We start from the raw sequence: 17,322 nt of genomic DNA, 5'->3' as shown, positions 1-17,322 counted from the left end.
GTTACACACGTGGTCCGTTGGTCTAGGGGTATGATACTCGCTTTGGGTGCGAGTGGTCCCGGGTTCAAATCCCGGACGGACCCGAGTATATGCAGAAGTAATTAAGTGACTATTTAAATGCAACTAACTACAGGGTAGGTCTATGAGTTGAGCATGTTTAGTGACACACATGGTTCGTTGGTCTAGGGCTATGCTACTCGCTTAGGGTGCGAGTGGTACCGGGTTCAAATCCCGGACGGACCCGAATTTTTGCAGAAGTAATTTAGTGGCTATTTAAATGCAACTAACTACCAGGTAGGCCTATGAGTTGAGCATATTTGGTTACAGGCATGGTCCGTTGGTCTAGGGGTATGATACTCGCTTAGGGTGTGAGTGGTCCCGAGATAAAATCCCGGACGGACCCGAGTTTTTGCCGAAGTAATTTAGAGACTATTTAAAAGCAACTAACTACAGGGTAGGCCTATGAGTAGAGCATGTTTAGTTACACACATGGTCCGTTGGTCTAGGGGTATGATACTCGCTTTGGGTGCGAGTGGTCCCGGGTTCAAATCCTGGATGAACTCGAGTTTTCGCAGAAGTAATTAAGAGACTATTTAAATGCAACTAACAACAAGGTAGGCCTATGAGTTGAGTATGTTTAGTTACACACATGGTCCGTTGGTCTAGGGGTATGATACTCGCTTAGGGTGCGTGTGGTCCCGGGATAAAATCCCGGACGAAGCCGAGTTTTTGCAGAAGTAATTTAGTGACTAATTAAATGCAACTAACAACAAGGTAGGCCTACGAGTTTAGCATGTTTCAGTATCATTCATGGTCCGTTGGTCTAGGGGTATGATACACGCTTCGGGTGTGAGTGGCCCCGGGTTGAAATCCAGGACGGACTCGAGTTTATGCAGAAGCAATTTAGTGACTATTTAAAAGCAACTAAATACAGGGTAGGCCTATGAGTTGAGCATGTTTAGTTACACACATGGTCCGTTGGTCTAGGGCTATGCTACTCGCTTAGGGTGCGTGTGGTACCGGGTTCAAATCCCGGACGGACCCGAGTTTTTGCAGAAGTAATTTAGTGGCTATTTATATGCAACTAACTACAAGGTAGGCCTATGAGTTGAGCATATTTGCTTACAGGCATGGTCCGTTGGTCTAGGGGTATGATACTTGCTTAGGGTGTGAGTGGTCCCGAGATAAAATCCCGGACGGACCCGAGTTTTTGCCGAAGTAATTTAGAGACTATTTAAAAGCAACTAACTACAGGGTAGGCCTATGAGTTGAGCATGTTTAGTTACACACATGGTCCGTTGGTCTAGGGGTATGATACTCGCTTTGGGTGCGAGTGGTCCCGGGTCCAAATCCCGGACGGACCCGAGTTTTTGCAAAAGTAAATTAGTGACTATTTTAATGCAACTAACTACAGGGTAGGCCTATGAGTTGAGCATGTTTAGTTACGCACATGGTCCGTTGGTCTAGGGGTATGATACTCGCTTTGGGTGCGAGTGGTCCCGGGTTTAAATCCCGGACGGACCCGAGTTTTTGCAAAAGTAAATTAGTGGCTATTTTAATGCAACTAACTACAGGGTAGGCCTATGAGTTGAGCATTTTTAGTTACACACATGGTCCTTTGGTCTAGGGGTATGATACTCGCTTTGGGTGCGAGTGGTCCCGGGTTCAAATCCTGGATGAACTCGAGTTTTTGCAGAAGTAATTAAGAGACTATTTAAATGCAACTAACAACAAGGTAGGCCTATGAGTTGAGTATGTTTAGTTACACACATGGTCCGTTGGTCTAGGGGTATGATACTCGCTTAGGGTGCGTGTGGTCCCGGGATAAAATCCCGGACGAAGCCGAGTTTTTGCAGAAGTAATTTAGTGACTAATTAAATGCAACTAACAACAAGGTAGGCCTACGAGTTTAGCATGTTTCAGTATCATTCATGGTCCGTTGGTCTAGGGGTATGATACACGCTTCGGGTGTGAGTGGCCCCGGTTTGAAATCCTGGACGGACCCGAGTTTATGCAGAAGCAATTTAGTGACTATTTAAAAGCAACTAACTACAGGGTAGGCCTATGAGTTGAGCATGTTTTGTTACACACGTGGTCCGTTGGTCTAGGGGTATGATACTCGCTTTGGGTGCGAGTGGTCCCGGGTTCAAATCCCGGACGGACCCGAGTATATGCAGATGTAATTAAGTGACTATTTAAATGCAACTAACTACAGGGTAGGCCTATGAGTTGAGCATGTTTAGTGACACACATGGTTCGTTGGTCTAGGGCTATGCTACTCGCTTAGGGTGCGAGTGGTACCGGGTTCAAATCCCGGACGGACCCGAGTTTTTGCAGAAGTAATTTAGTGGCTATTTAAATGCAACTAACTACCAGGTAGGCCTATGAGTTGAGCATATTTGGTTACAGGCATGGTCCGTTGGTCTAGGGGTATGATACTCGCTTAGGGTGTGAGTGGTCCCGAGATAAAATCCCGGACGGACCCGAGTTTTTGCCGAAGTAATTTAGAGACTATTTAAAAGCAACTAACTACAGGGTAGGCCTATGAGTAGAGCATGTTTAGTTACACACATGGTCCGTTGGTCTAGGGGTATGATACTCGCTTTGGGTGCGAGTGGTCCCGGGTTCAAATCCTGGATGAACTCGAGTTTTCGCAGAAGTAATTAAGAGACTATTTAAATGCAACTAACAACAAGGTAGGCCTATGAGTTGAGTATGTTTAGTTACACACATGGTCCGTTGGTCTAGGGGTATGATACTCGCTTAGGGTGCGTGTGGTCCCGGGATAAAATCCCGGACGAAGCCGAGTTTTTGCAGAAGTAATTTAGTGACTAATTAAATGCAACTAACAACAAGGTAGGCCTACGAGTTTAGCATGTTTCAGTATCATTCATGGTCCGTTGGTCTAGGGGTATGATACACGCTTCGGGTGTGAGTGGCCCCGGGTTGAAATCCAGGACGGACCCGAGTATATGCAGAAGCAATTTAGTGACTATTTAAAAGCAACTAACTACAGGGTAGGCCTATGAGTTGAGCATGTTTAGTTACACACATGGTCCTTTGGTCTAGGGCTATGCTACTCGCTTAGGGTGCGTGTGGTACCGGGTTCAAATCCCGGACGGACCCGAGTTTTTGCAGAAGTAATTTAGTGGCTATTTATATGCAACTAACTACAAGGTAGGCCTATGAGTTGAGCATATTTGGTTACAGGCATGGTCCGTTGGTCTAGGGGTATGATACTTGCTTAGGGTGTGAGTGGTCCCGAGATAAAATCCCGGACGGACCCGAGTTTTTGCCGAAGTAATTTAGAGACTATTTAAAAGCAACTAACTACAGGGTAGGCCTATGAGTTGAGCATGTTTAGTTACACACATGGTCCGTTGGTCTAGGGGTATGATACTCGCTTAGGGTGTGAGTGGTCCCGAGATAAAATCCCGGACGGACCCGAGTTTTTGCAAAAGTAAATTAGTGACTATTTTAATGCAACTAACTACAGGGTAGGCCTATGAGTTGAGCATGTTTAGTTACACACATGGTCCGTTGGTCTAGGGGTATGATACTCGCTTTGGGTGCGAGTGGTCCCGGGTTCAAATCCCGGACGGACCCGAGTTTTTGCAAAAGTAAATTAGTGGCTATTTTAATGCAACTAACTACAGGGTAGGCCTATGAGTTGAGCATTTTTAGTTACACACATGGTCCTTTGGTCTAGGGCTATGATACTCGCTTTGGGTGCGAGTGGTCCCGGGTTCAAATCCTGGATGAACTCGAGTTTTTGCAGAAGTAATTAAGAGACTATTTAAATGCAACTAACAACAAGGTAGGCCTATGAGTTGAGTATGTTTAGTTACACACATGGTCCGTTGGTCTAGGGGTATGATACTCTTTTAGGGTGCGTGTGGTCCCGGGATAAAATCCCGGACGAAGCCGAGTTTTTGCAGAAGTAATTTAGTGACTAATTAAATGCAACTAACAACAAGGTAGGCCTACGAGTTTAGCATGTTTCAGTATCATTCATGGTCCGTTGGTCTAGGGGTATGATACACGCTTCGGGTGTGAGTGGCCCCGGGTTCAAATCCTGGACGGACCCGAGTTTATGCAGAAGCAATTTAGCGACTATTTAAAAGCAACTAACTACAGGGTAGGCCTATGAGTTGAGCATGTTTAGTTACACACATGGTCCGTTGGTCTAGGGGTATGATACTCGCTTTGGGTGCGAGTGGTCCCGGGTTCAAATCCCGGACGGTCCCGAGTATATGCAGAAGTAATTAAGTGACTATTTAAATGCAACTAACTACAGGGTAGGTCTATGAGTTGAGCATGTTTAGTTACACACATGGTTCGTTGGTCTAGGGCTATGCTACTCGCTTAGGGTGCGAGTGGTACCGGGTTCAAATCCCGGACGGACCCGAGTTTTTGCAGAAGTAATTTAGTGGCTATTTAAATGCAACTAACTACAAGGTAGGCCTATGAGTTGAGCATGTTTGGTTACAGGCATGGTCCGTTGGTCTAGGGGTATGATACTTGCTTAGGGTGTGAGTGGTCCCGAGATAAAATCCCGGACGGACCCGAGTTTTTGCAAAAGTAAATTAGTGGCTATTTTAATGCAACTAACTACAGGGTAGGCCTATGAGTTGAGCATTTTTAGTTACACACATGGTCCTTTGGTCTAGGGCTATGATACTCGCTTTGGGTGCGAGTGGTCCCGGGTTCAAATCCTGGATGAACTCGAGTTTTTGCAGAAGTAATTAAGAGACTATTTAAATGCAACTAACAACAAGGTAGGCCTATGAGTTGAGTATGTTTAGTTACACACATGGTCCGTTGGTCTAGGGGTATGATACTCGCTTAGGGTGCGTGTGGTCCCGGGATAAAATCCCGGACGAAGCCGAGTTTTTGCAGAAGTAATTTAGTGACTAATTAAATGCAACTAACAACAAGGTAGGCCTACGAGTTTAGCATGTTTCAGTATCATTCATGGTCCGTTGGTCTAGGGGTATGATACACGCTTCGGGTGTGAGTGGCCCCGGGTTCAAATCCTGGACGGACCCGAGTTTATGCAGAAGCAATTTAGTGACTATTTAAAAGCAACTAACTACAGGGTAGGCCTATGAGTTGAGCATGTTTATTTACACACATGGTCCGTTGGTCTAGGGGTATGATACTCGCTTTGGGTGCGAGTGGTCCGGGGTTCAAATCCCGGACGGACCCGAGTATATGCAGAAGTAATTAAGTGACTATTTAAAAGCAACTAACTACAGGGTAGGTCTATGAGTTGAGCATGTTTAGTTACACACATGGTTCGTTGGTCTAGGGGTATGATACTCGCTTAGGGTGTGAGTGGTCCCGAGATAAAATCCCGGACGGACCCGAGTTTTTGCCGAAGTAATTTAGAGACTATTTAAAAGCAACTAACTACAGGGTAGGCCTATGAGTTGAGCATGTTTAGTTACACACATGGTCCGTTGGTCTAGGGGTATGATACTCGCTTTGGGTGCGAGTGGTCCCGGGTTCAAATCCCGGACGGACCCGAGTATATGCAGGAGTAATTAAGTGACTATTTAAATGCAACTAACTACACGGTAGGTCTAAGAGTTTAGCATGTTTAGTTACACGCATGGTTCGTTGGTGTAGGGCTATGATACTCGCTTTGGGTGCGAGTGGTCCCTGGTTCAAATCCCGGAAGGACCCGAGTTTTTGCCGAAGTAATTTAGTGACTATTTAAAAGCAACTAACTACAGGGTAGGCCTATGAGTTGAGCATGTTTAGTTACACACATGGTCCGTTGGTCTAGGGGTATGATACTCGCTTTGGGTGCGAGTGGTCCCGGGTTCAAATCCTGGACGGACTCGAGATTTGCAAAAGTAAATTAGTGACTATTTTAATGCAACTAACTACAGGGTAGGCCTATGAGTTGAGCATGTTTAGTTACACACATGGTCCGTTGGTCTAGGGGTATGATACTCGCTTTGGGTGCGAGTGGTCCCGGGTTCAAATCCCGGACGGACCCGAGTATATGCAGATGTAATTAAGTGACTATTTAAATGCAACTTACTACAGGGTAGGTCTATGTGTTGAGCATGTTTAGTTACAAACATGGTTCGTTGGTCTAGGGCTATGACACTAGCATTGGGTGCGAGTGGTCTCGGGTTCAAATCCCGGACGGACCCGAGTTTTTGCAGAAGTAATTTAGTGGCTATTTATATGCAACTAACTACAAGGTAGGCCTATGAGTTGAGCATATTTGGTTACAGGCATGGTCCGTTGGTCTAGGGGTATGATACTTGCTTAGGGTGTGAGTGGTCCCGAGATAAAATCCCGGACGGACCCGAGTTTTTGCCGAAGTAATTTAGAGACTATTTAAAAGCAACTAACTACAGGGTAGGCCTATGAGTTGAGCATGTTTAGTTACACACATGGTCCGTTGGTCTAGGGGTATGATACTCGCTTTGGGTGCGAGTGGTCCCGGGTCCAAATCCCGGACGGACCCGAGTTTTTCCAAAAGTAAATTAGTGACTATTTTAATGCAACTAACTACAGGGTAGGCCTATGAGTTGAGCATGTTTAGTTACACACATGGTCCGTTGGTCTAGGGGTATGATACTCGCTTTGGGTGCGAGTGGTCCCGGGTTCAAATCCCGGACGGACCCGAGTTTTTGCAAAAGTAAATTAGTGGCTATTTTAATGCAACTAACTACAGGGTAGGCCTATGAGTTGAGCATTTTTAGTTACACACATGGTCCTTTGGTCTAGGGCTATGATACTCGCTTTGGGTGCGAGTGGTCCCGGGTTCAAATCCTGGATGAACTCGAGTTTTTGCAGAAGTAATTAAGAGACTATTTAAATGCAACTAACAACAAGGTAGGCCTATGAGTTGAGTATGTTTAGTTACACACATGGTCCGTTGGTCTAGGGGTATGATACTCGCTTAGGGTGCGTGTGGTCCCGGGATAAAATCCCGGACGAAGCCGAGTTTTTGCAGAAGTAATTTAGTGACTAATTAAATGCAACTAACAACAAGGTAGGCCTACGAGTTTAGCATGTTTCAGTATCATTCATGGTCCGTTGGTCTAGGGGTATGATACACGCTTCGGGTGTGAGTGGCCCCGGGTTCAAATCCTGGACGGACCCGAGTTTATGCAGAAGCAATTTAGTGACTATTTAAAAGCAACTAACTACAGGGTAGGCCTATGAGTTGAGCATGTTTATTTACACACATGGTCCGTTGGTCTAGGGGTATGATACTCGCTTTGGGTGCGAGTGGTCCGGGGTTCAAATCCCGGACGGACCCGAGTATATGCAGAAGTAATTAAGTGACTATTTAAATGCAACTAACTACAGGGTAGGTCTATGAGTTGAGCATGTTTAGTTACACACATGGTTCGTTGGTCTAGGGGTATGATACTCGCTTAGGGTGTGAGTGGTCCCGAGATAAAATCCCGGACGGACCCGAGTTTTTGCCGAAGTAATTTAGAGACTATTTAAAAGCAACTAACTACAGGGTAGGCCTATGAGTTGAGCATGTTTAGTTACACACATGGTCCGTTGGTCTAGGGGTATGATACTCGCTTTGGGTGCGAGTGGTCCCGGGTTCAAATCCCGGACGGACCCGAGTATATACAGAAGTAATTAAGTGACTATTTAAATGCAACTAACTACAGGGTAGGTCTATGAGTTGAGCATGTTTAGTTACACACATGGTTCGTTGGTCTAGGGCTATGCTACTCGCTTAGGGTGCGAGTGGTACCGGGTTCAAATCCCGGACGGACCCGAGTTTTTGCAGAAGTAATTTAGTGGCTATTTAAATGCAACTAACAACAAGGTAGGCCTATGAGTTGAGCATATTTGGTTACGGGCATGGTCCGTTGGTCTAGGGGTATGATACTCGCTTAGGGTGTGAGTGGTCCCGAGATAAAATCCCGGACGGACCCGAGTTTTTGCCGAAGTAATTTAGAGACTATTTAAAAGCAACTAACTACAGGGTAGGCCTATGAGTTGAGCATGTTTAGTTACACACATGGTCCGTTTGTCTAGGGGTATGATACTCGCTTTGGGTGCGAGTGGTCCCGGGTTCAAATCCCGGACGGACCCTAGTTTTTGCAAAAGTAAATTAGTGACTATTTTAATGCAACTAACTACAGGGTAGGCCTATGAGTTGAGCATGTTTAATTACACACATGGTCCGTTGATCTAGGGGTATGATACTCGCTTTGGGTGCGAGTGGTCCCGGGTTCAAATCCCGGACGGACCCGAGTATATGCAGGAGTAATTAAGTGACTATTTAAATGCAACTAACTACACGGTAGGTCTATGAGTTTAGCATGTTTAGTTACACGCATGGTTCGTTGGTCTGGGGCTATGATACTCGCTTTGGGTGCGGGTGGTCCCGGGTTCAAATCCCGGAAGGACCCGAGTTTTTGCCGAAGTAATTTAGTGACTTTTTAAAAGCAACTAACTACAGGGTAGGCCTATGAGTTGAGCATGTTTAGTTACACACATGGTCCGTTGGTCTAGGGGTATGATACTCGCTTTGGGTGCGAGTGGTCCCGGGTTCAAATCCCGGACGGACTCGAGTATATGCAGAAGTAATTAAGTGACTATTTAAAAGCAACTAACTACAGGGTAGGTCTATGAGTTGAGCATGTTTGTTTACACACATGGTTCGTTGGTGTAGGGGATATGATACTCGCTTTGGGTGCGAGTGGTCCCGGGTTCAAATCCCGGACGGTCCCGAGTATATGCAGAAGTAATTAAGTGACTATTTAAATGCAACTAATTACAGGGTAGGTCTATGAGTTGAGCATGTTTAGTTACACACATGGTTCGTTGGTCTAGGGTTATGCTACTCGCTTAGGGTGCGAGTGGTACCGGGTTTAAATCCCGGACGGACCCGTGCTTTTGCAGAAGTAATTTAGTGACTAATTAAATGCAACTAACAACAAGGTAGGCCTACGAGTTTAGCATGTTTCAGTATCATTCATGGTCCGTTGGTCTAGGGGTATGATACACGCTTCGGGTGTGAGTGGCCCCGGGTTCAAATCCTGGACGGACCCGAGTTTATGCAGAAGCAATTTAGCGACTATTTAAAAGCAACTAACTACAGGGTAGGCCTATGAGTTGAGCATGTTTAGTTACACACATGGTCCGTTGGTGTAGGGGTATGATACTCGCTTTGGGTGCGAGTGGTCCCGGGTTCAAATCCCGGACGGACCCGAGTATATGCAGGAGTAATTAAGTGACTATTTAAATGCAACTAACTACACGGTAGGTCTAAGAGTTTAGCATGTTTAGTTACACGCATGGTTCGTTGGTGTAGGGCTATGATACTCGCTTTGGGTGCGAGTGGTCCCGGGTTCAAATCCCGGATGGACCCGAGTTTTTGCCGAAGTAATTTAGTGACTATTTAAAAGCAACTAACTACAGGGTAGGCCTATGAGTTGAGCATGTTTAGTTACACACATGGTCCGTTGGTCTAGGGGTATGATACTCGCTTTGGGTGCGAGTGGTCCCGGGTTCAAATCCTGGACGGACTCGAGATTTGCAAAAGTAAATTAGTGACTATTTTAATGCAACTAACTACAGGGTAGGCCTATGAGTTGAGCATGTTTAGTTACACACATGGTCCGTTGGTCTAGGTGTATGATACTCGCTTTGGGTGCGAGTGGTCCCGGGTTCAAATCCCGGACGGACCCGAGTATATGCAGATGTAATTAAGTGACTATTTAAATGCAACTTACTACAGGGTAGGTCTATGTGTTGAGCATGTTTAGTTACAAACATGGTTCGTTGGTCTAGGGCTATGACACTAGCATTGGGTGCGAGTGGTCTCGGGTTCAAATCCCGGACGGACCCGAGTTTTTGCAGAAGTAATTTAGTGACTATTTAAATGAACTAACAACAAGGTAGGCCTATGAGTTGAGCATATTTGGTTACAGGCATGGTCCGTTGGTCTAGGGGTGTGATACTCGCTTAGGGTGTGAGTGGTCACGAGATAAAATCCCGGACGAACCCGAGTTTTTGCAGAAGTAATTTAGTGACTATTTAAACGCAACTAACTACAGGGTAGACCTATGAGTTGAGCATGTTTCAGTATCATTCGTGGTCCGTTGGTCTAGGGGTATGATACACGCTTCGGGTGTGAGTGGCTCCGGGTTCAAATCACGGACGGACCCGAGTTTATGCAGAAGCAATTTAGTGACTATTTAAATGCAACTAACTACAGGGTAGGCCTATGAGTGGAGGATGTTTTGTTACACACATGGGCCGTTGGTCTAGGGCTATGATACTCGCTTTGGGTGCGAGAGGTCCCGGGTTCAAATCCCGGACGGACTCGAGTTTTTGCAAAAGTAAATTAGTGGCTATTTTAATGCAACTAACTACAGGGTAGGCCTATGAGTTGAGCATGTTTAGTTACACACATGGTCCGTTGGTCTAGGGGTATGATACTCGCTTTGGGTGCGAGTGGTCCCGGGTTCATATCCCGGACGGACCCGAGTATATTCAGAAGTAATTAAGTGACTATTTAAATGCAACTAACTACACGGTAGGTCTATAAGTTGAGCATGTTTGGTTACACACATGGTTCGTTGGTCTAGGGCTATGATACTCGCTTTGGGTGCGAGTGGTCCCGGGTTCAAATCCCGGACGAACCCGAGTTTTGCAGAAGTAATTTAGTGACTATTTAAACGCAACTACCTACAGGGTAGACCTATGAGTTGAGCATGTTTCAGTATCATTCGTGGTCCGTTGGTCTAGGGGTATGATACTCGCTTAGGGTGTGAGTGGTCCCGAGATAAAATCCCGGACGGACCCGAGTTTTTGCCGAAGTAATTTAGAGACTATTTAAAAGCAACTAACTACAGGGTAGGCCTATGAGTTGAGCATGTTTAGTTACACACATGGTCCGTTGGTCTAGGGGTATGATACTCGCTTTGGGTGCGAGTGGTCCCGGGTTCAAATCCCGGACGGACTTGAGTTTTTGCAAAAGTAAATTAGTGACTATTTTAATGCAACTAGCTACAGGGTAGGCCTATGAGTTGAGCATGTTTAGTCACACACATGGTCCGTTGGTCTAGGGGTATGATACTCGCTTTGGGTGCGAGTGGTCCCGGGTTCAAATCCCGGACGGACCCGAGTATATGCAGAAGTAATTAAGTGACTATTTAAATGCAACTAACTACAGGGTAGGTCTATGAGTTGAGCATGTTTAGTTACACGCATGGTCCGTTGGTCTAGAGGTATGATAATCGCTTTGGGTTCGAGTGGTCTCGGGTTCAAATCCCGGACGGACCCGAGTTTTTGCAGAAGTAATTTAGTGACAATTTAAATGAACTAACAACAAGGTAGGCCTATGAGTTGAGCATATTCTAAGGGAGCGGTAGCTCCCTTAGATAAGGCCTGATGATGGCTCTAATGTATAAGGAAGGTTTTTTGATTGGATGTAACTTTTTTCGTATTATGTTTAGTGTTTTCAAATTTTTCCTCTGAACTACAATCCTGGCCCTTAATATGTGGTTAAAATTTCAAGGAGATCCGTCCAATAGTTTATTTTATAAACCATAAAGTTGCTAAGGGTGGTTTTCATTTGCATAAAATTAATCACAGATTTTGAGGAAAAACTAGAAAATCGCCATAGAAATAACATGGGAAATTTTCCAAACTTCCCCATTTTGTAACTACCCCTACAGAATTAACAATACGTTCGTTAGATTTGAGAACGGTCTTGAATGAAAGCCTCATTTTTAGAGTTGGCGCCACTCTTGGTTTCATTAAGATCAATTAAGTTTAAGTATTGTTTTTGACAGTTTTAAATACATACTCCGACTTGCGTTGTTTTACCCTAAATCAAATACTGTTGAACTTACGATGTTTTATCATGGGTTAAGTCATGTTTAAAGCCACTCTTGGACTTACGTTGTATTACCACAAATCATAGCACAAATTACTAAAATAGAGACTACCGCCATGGATTTAGTATAGAACCTTACACTTCATGGATATATCACTTGCCTTCGGTAAGGCAATTCGATTTTAACTACATTTATGTCATAAAAGTTAGCGAGGGTGGGGGCACAAGCTGATGACGTAAAAATTGAGGCGAACTTTCTTTTTCTCGGCGCATTCCCCTTGAATTTATCTCAAATTGTACATCACAAACGCGCGTGTCACTGAATTTGCCTCAAATTTTACGTCACAAACCAGTTTGCACCATTTCAGCCGAGGAATAAAGGTGGAATTCATAAGCGTCGGACGCAACACAATTTAGTACAGGCGAAGGCAGGGTGTCGTGCGCAAAAGGCAGGACGTTTGCGCACGACGCCCTGCCTTCGCCTGTACTAAATTGCCTTCCGTCCGTTGATTATGAATTCCACCTTTAATGTAGTGCGTGTTTTAAGGTTAGTCCATGAAGCGTAAGCTTCTATACTAAATCCATGCTTCCGCCGACGTAAACTAGTTCATAGCCCACTCGATCCGCGCTCGCGGACGCTGCGCGTGATCGAGTGGGCTATGTCTAGTTGGTAGGTACATAGCCCACTTGATCACGCGCATCACGATGCAAGCTGCTCGCGCTATAGAAGCCCGATCAAAGAATTCAGTTTACATGTATAAGCGCGACCTTTGAAAAATTTAACATTAAGTTCTATGGGAGGAGGTCAGTTTTTTCGCCATATACTCTGTCCTATTGATCGAAATTACATGAAATTTTAACGAGAAATGTGTTTCGACGTGTTTTATTATACTAAACAGGATTCAAGCTTCTAGAGCGGATAGTGTTTTTTAAAAATTATTTTCAAAATTAAAATGAGGGGTTCAGTACTAAGACTGAATATATCTTCGGATCTACTGATACAAACGTCCTGAAATTTTAATGAGAGGTGTGTTACAATCTATTCTATTATATTAAAAAGGATTCAAGCTTTTAGAGTGGATAATTATTTTCATAAAAATTAATTTCCAATGTCATAATTGTAAATTAAGTGCTTAATGCACAATATCTTCGGATCTAATGGCCCAAATATCCTGAAGAAGCCAGACTTAGATTCAATTGCATCGGATGAAGTGATCTTTGGATGTTTTTTAAATACGATGAACTAACGCAAAATGTAAGACAAGCCAACGACCAAACTTACGGTGACATTCTAAGCAGAGTTAGAATTGGAAATATTACGGAGGCAGATGTTGCAACCTTAGAAAGTAGATTGGTTGCCATTTCTACGAGAAAAAAATTAGTCAACCACATGTCACTTTGAACGAGATGCTTCTTAAAAGTAAATGGCTCGGTAAACGGCTAATTATTCATAAGGATGAATCGTTGGCTGAGGGACATTATGTGAACTTTGTAAAGAAAGACAACGGCTGGTACGAGGTCAGACATGCAATGATTAGAAAAAGAGAGCGATTCATCTGTGTTCTGCACTTGGAAATAGTAAAAGCATTTTAAAGGGAATGTAAAGGGCATGGAGTCTTTATGAAATTTAACCAGGAGGAAACCCTAAAATTAATGTTACCTGCCAAAGATGTACGAATAGTTTCATATTCCCTTTAAGGTAATTCATGACTGGGTAAAATTATCGGCTCTCGAGTAAGTTTAAGACTTACGATAGTTCAAGGTTAACTTTGGAGTTGTCCTGGCAATAGCTGTGCAAAGGGAGGGAAGGGAGGGTTGTAGGGCCTAGCTATGGCTACGAGAGAAAACCCCACGAATTTTGCGTTAATTATAGAATTTCCAAGAGGTAAAAAGAAACTAAAAGCGTAACCCCTGTTGGTAAAGCGTTGCAATTAAATACAATTCCATAATAAGCTCGTGAAAAAGGCTACTTAACACTGAACAGACTTGATGAACTGAAATTTAGACACTAGTATCCAAATTTTAAAGCAATATCAATTCCAATTAATTTTTTGAAGGAGTGCACTAAATATCAGTTTCACAACTTCATTACCAACGCTCTAAATTTTTAACGTTAAGAAGACACCCTTTAAATTTTTACATTACTAATTTTAAAAAGTTTCAAAAAGTCCACAAGATTTTATAAAACAATAGAATTAATAATCTAATTTTAAGCATTTACAACTTGAACACCCTAATAGCTGAGATTTATGATAATATCTATAAGTATATGCTTTTATTTGCATAATTTTCGAATAATATACCCGGCCCAAATTGATAACAATTACATTACTTAAATTTTAAACTAGTTAGTAGTTTTTCCTAGGGGTCGGCGTTTGGACAAGATAATCCACAGAATTTTGGTTAATCAGTTATTCATAAATAATAATCAGATAATTATTCGTGATTACATTGCATTTATCATAGACTTCCCGTGGATAATTTCAAATCATGAATAAAGATAAAACAAACAGATATTTTCCTATCCAAATGCCGACCCCTAGTTTTTCCAAAATAGCAATATGAACTAAATTATTTGTCTGGTTAACTAATACCCTACTATTGGTGTAGAAATTTATTTTTTAAGTGTAAAAGAACTTTTCACTATTGTGGTTACCAAAAAAATATAGAAATAGCCCCCATAAATAGAACAATTACTAAACAATTTTTCTCAAACAAAATATTCCAGGAAGTTTTGCATATTCTCTTTGTGTACCTAAACAGCTGGCGTGACAGGTGCGCGTTGCTTAAAATTCAACAGGGGTAGAATTTGCCAAAAGTTTCTGGAAAATATTTAAAATACATTTAAAATTTAATAACCATTTCATTGTCCCTTTGCTAACCCATGCACAAAATAATGATTATATAAAACAGCAGTGTTCCATAAGTTTAAGCTAAGAGTTGCGTGACAAAATTTTAAAAACATAGCCTAAAATTTTATTCTATGAGACTTACGGCGTTTTTGTCGTGCTTTACGCCGTTAGAGGGATATTAAGCAAGAAAATGGCGTTTGAGCCCGGGTGCTTGTAGGTGCTTGTGGGTGCTTGTAGGTACTTGTAGGTGCTTGTGGGTACTTGTGGGTACTTGTGGGTGCTTGTGGGTACTTGTGGGTGCTTGTGGGTACTTGTAGGTGCTTGTGGGTACTTGTGGGTACTTGCGGGTGCTTGTGGGTGCTTGTAGGTACTTGTGGGTGCTTGTAGGTACTTGTGGGTGCTTGTAGGTACTTGTGGGTGCTTGTAGGTACTTGTGGGTGCTTGTGGGTACTTGTGGGTACTTGTAGGTGCTTGTGGGTACTTGTGGGTGCTTGTGGGTACTTGTGGGTGCTTGTGGGTACTTGTAGGTGCTTGTGGGTACTTGTGGGTGCTTGTGGGTACTTGTGGGTACTTGTAGGTACTTGTGGGTACTTGTAGGTACTTGTGGGTACTTGCAGGTGCTTGTGGGTGCTTGTAGGTACTTGTGGGTGCTTGTAGGTACTTGTGGGTGCTTGTAGGTACTTGTGGGTGCTTGTAGGTACTTGTGGGTGCTTGTAGGTACTTGTGGGTGCTTGTGGGTGCTTGTAGGTACTTGTGGGTGCTTGTAGGTACTTGTGGGTGCTTGTGGGTGCTTGTAGGTACTTGTGGGTGCTTGTAGGTACTTGTGGGTGCTTGTAGGTACTTGTGGGTGCTTGTAGGTACTTGTGGGTGCTTGTAGGTACTTGTGGGTACTTGTAGGTACTTGTGGGTGCTTGTAGGTACTTGTGGGTACTTGTAGGTACTTGTGGGTGCTTGTGGGTACTTGTGGGTGCTTGTGGGTACTTGTAGGTGCTTGTGGGTACTTGTAGGTGCTTGCGGGTACTTGTGGGTGCTTGTGGGTACTTGTAGGTGCTTGCGGGTACTTGTGGGTGCTTGTGGGTACTTGTAGGTACTTGTGGGTATTTGTGGGTGCTTGTAGGTACTCGTGGGTGCTAGTAGGTACTTGTGGGTACTTGTGGGTACTTGTAGGTACTTGTGGGTGCTTGTATGTACTTGTGGGTACTTGTAGGTGCTTGTGGGTACTTGCCCCGGGTGCTTGTGGGTGCTTGCCCCGGGTACTTGTGGGTGTTTGTAGTTACTTGTGGGTGTTTGTAGTTACTTGTGGGTGTTTGTAGTTACTTGTGGGTGTTTGTAGTTACTTGTGGGTGTTTGTAGTTACTTGTGGGTGCTTGTAGGTACTTGTGGGTACTTGTGGGTACTTGCCCCGGGTAATTGATCCTTTGATTATGTAATAGTCCTATTTGCCCCTTCCCTCCTTCGTTAACATTTGCTCCATAGGATACTCCGTATACGGGAAAAACCTGGAAACTCAGGGAAGTACATGGGGAAAAGCCTGGAAATCTCAGGGAAATTTGTTTTCCAAAAGTTGTATGAAGCTTGTTATGGAACATATCTTATAAACTTATGGTTTTAGATATATAAAATTTTACCAAGAAGCGATATCTAGTTTACTAGGGAGAAGATATAAGATGCCTAAGTATTCGCGCACCATAGTCCCAGTCCCACCACTTACCCCCCTCCGATTTAATTTTTGAACTAGACCAGGCAATTTTTAAACTGGGCATTTTCCCTGTGTCACCGCCTTATTTCCCACGCTGGCGCGAGTTGCTTTGCGTTGGCGAATGCGTGATGGAGTAGGCTATGCCTGGAGTCCCAACCTTGAAGGAGAGAGGAATGGAGTGGAAACCCTAATACCTATAGCGTTGCCTATGTACCCCCACCTACGGCACCATAGTCCTCCCAGCATCCTCAGCGGTTAGGTAGGGTCGTACTGGACGAAATTGTAAAGGGCGCTCCCTCTATCTTCAAAATAGAAGCTAGTTCTCATACAAATAAAATGGCGCTACGCGGCAACACTTAGCAATCGCCTACCGAAGGGTAGGGGCGTGCGCGAGGTACATTGGGAGAGATACGGTGCCGCAGGTCGCCCATCATCATTTCCAATCCATCTCAACTCCCTTATCCCTGTCCCAACCCCCGCGACTTCCAACCACTAGATAAGCCCACTCGATCACGCTCTCTTTTCCCCGGCTACATATTTTGAAGATGGCACTTTTTAGGCGTATTAACAATCTTGGATCATCTTTGTGAACTTTTAGGGTAGCCCTGACTATATTTTGTTTAAGGTTTTAAGCTTAAACAAACAGACGTTAGTTTTTGCTACATAAAAGTTTGAAATTGACAATCTCGGATCGTCTTTGTGAAGTTTTAAGGATATCCGAATTTCATATTGAGCTTATGACAATTTTGAGCTAAATGTTAAACGGACATAAATCAGCATTTTTAAAAATTTTGTAAAATTGTCAATTTGGTCCTATTTCTGGAATTTTTAGGGGGCGCCTCGCGTTTCAAATATGATTGTAAAAAATTGAATTATGTTAATTACAATAAGAATCCGAACTTTTAATGATTTAGGTTTTTTTTGAA

General features: G+C 43.7%; 14 non-coding genes across 14 annotated transcripts; all 14 read left to right on the top strand.

Moving 5' to 3' along the window:
* The first annotated feature begins 11 nt into the window (after window positions 1–11).
* TRNAP-UGG (transfer RNA proline (anticodon UGG)) lies at window positions 12–83 on the top strand. Its single transcript has one exon. It is a non-coding gene; the product is annotated as a tRNA-Pro (tRNA).
* A 1,369-nt stretch (window positions 84–1,452) lies between these two features.
* TRNAP-UGG (transfer RNA proline (anticodon UGG)) lies at window positions 1,453–1,524 on the top strand. Its single transcript has one exon. It is a non-coding gene; the product is annotated as a tRNA-Pro (tRNA).
* A 569-nt stretch (window positions 1,525–2,093) lies between these two features.
* TRNAP-UGG (transfer RNA proline (anticodon UGG)) lies at window positions 2,094–2,165 on the top strand. Its single transcript has one exon. It is a non-coding gene; the product is annotated as a tRNA-Pro (tRNA).
* A 1,369-nt stretch (window positions 2,166–3,534) lies between these two features.
* Window positions 3,535–3,606, top strand: TRNAP-UGG (transfer RNA proline (anticodon UGG)). Its single transcript has one exon. It is a non-coding gene; the product is annotated as a tRNA-Pro (tRNA).
* Window positions 3,607–4,175: 569 nt separating this feature from the next.
* Window positions 4,176–4,247, top strand: TRNAP-UGG (transfer RNA proline (anticodon UGG)). Its single transcript has one exon. It is a non-coding gene; the product is annotated as a tRNA-Pro (tRNA).
* A 1,209-nt stretch (window positions 4,248–5,456) lies between these two features.
* Window positions 5,457–5,528, top strand: TRNAP-UGG (transfer RNA proline (anticodon UGG)). Its single transcript has one exon. It is a non-coding gene; the product is annotated as a tRNA-Pro (tRNA).
* Window positions 5,529–5,935: 407 nt separating this feature from the next.
* On the top strand, window positions 5,936–6,007 carry TRNAP-UGG (transfer RNA proline (anticodon UGG)). The gene has a single exon. It is a non-coding gene; the product is annotated as a tRNA-Pro (tRNA).
* A 568-nt stretch (window positions 6,008–6,575) lies between these two features.
* On the top strand, window positions 6,576–6,647 carry TRNAP-UGG (transfer RNA proline (anticodon UGG)). Its single transcript has one exon. It is a non-coding gene; the product is annotated as a tRNA-Pro (tRNA).
* Window positions 6,648–7,536: 889 nt separating this feature from the next.
* Window positions 7,537–7,608, top strand: TRNAP-UGG (transfer RNA proline (anticodon UGG)). Its single transcript has one exon. It is a non-coding gene; the product is annotated as a tRNA-Pro (tRNA).
* A 408-nt stretch (window positions 7,609–8,016) lies between these two features.
* TRNAP-UGG (transfer RNA proline (anticodon UGG)) lies at window positions 8,017–8,088 on the top strand. The gene has a single exon. It is a non-coding gene; the product is annotated as a tRNA-Pro (tRNA).
* An 88-nt stretch (window positions 8,089–8,176) lies between these two features.
* On the top strand, window positions 8,177–8,248 carry TRNAP-UGG (transfer RNA proline (anticodon UGG)). Its single transcript has one exon. It is a non-coding gene; the product is annotated as a tRNA-Pro (tRNA).
* A 248-nt stretch (window positions 8,249–8,496) lies between these two features.
* On the top strand, window positions 8,497–8,568 carry TRNAP-UGG (transfer RNA proline (anticodon UGG)). The gene has a single exon. It is a non-coding gene; the product is annotated as a tRNA-Pro (tRNA).
* A 2,329-nt stretch (window positions 8,569–10,897) lies between these two features.
* On the top strand, window positions 10,898–10,969 carry TRNAP-UGG (transfer RNA proline (anticodon UGG)). The gene has a single exon. It is a non-coding gene; the product is annotated as a tRNA-Pro (tRNA).
* Window positions 10,970–11,057: 88 nt separating this feature from the next.
* Window positions 11,058–11,129, top strand: TRNAP-UGG (transfer RNA proline (anticodon UGG)). The gene has a single exon. It is a non-coding gene; the product is annotated as a tRNA-Pro (tRNA).
* Window positions 11,130–17,322: the final 6,193 nt, after the last annotated feature.

The sequence above is a fragment of the Phalangium opilio genome, unplaced genomic scaffold (genome assembly GCF_054372755.1).
Source record: "Phalangium opilio isolate 3A_F unplaced genomic scaffold, DU_Popi_V2 ptg000093l_1, whole genome shotgun sequence".
In the NCBI taxonomy this organism is placed as follows: Eukaryota; Metazoa; Arthropoda; class Arachnida; order Opiliones; family Phalangiidae; genus Phalangium; species Phalangium opilio.
This window is presented reverse-complemented; position numbering and strand designations above follow the sequence as displayed.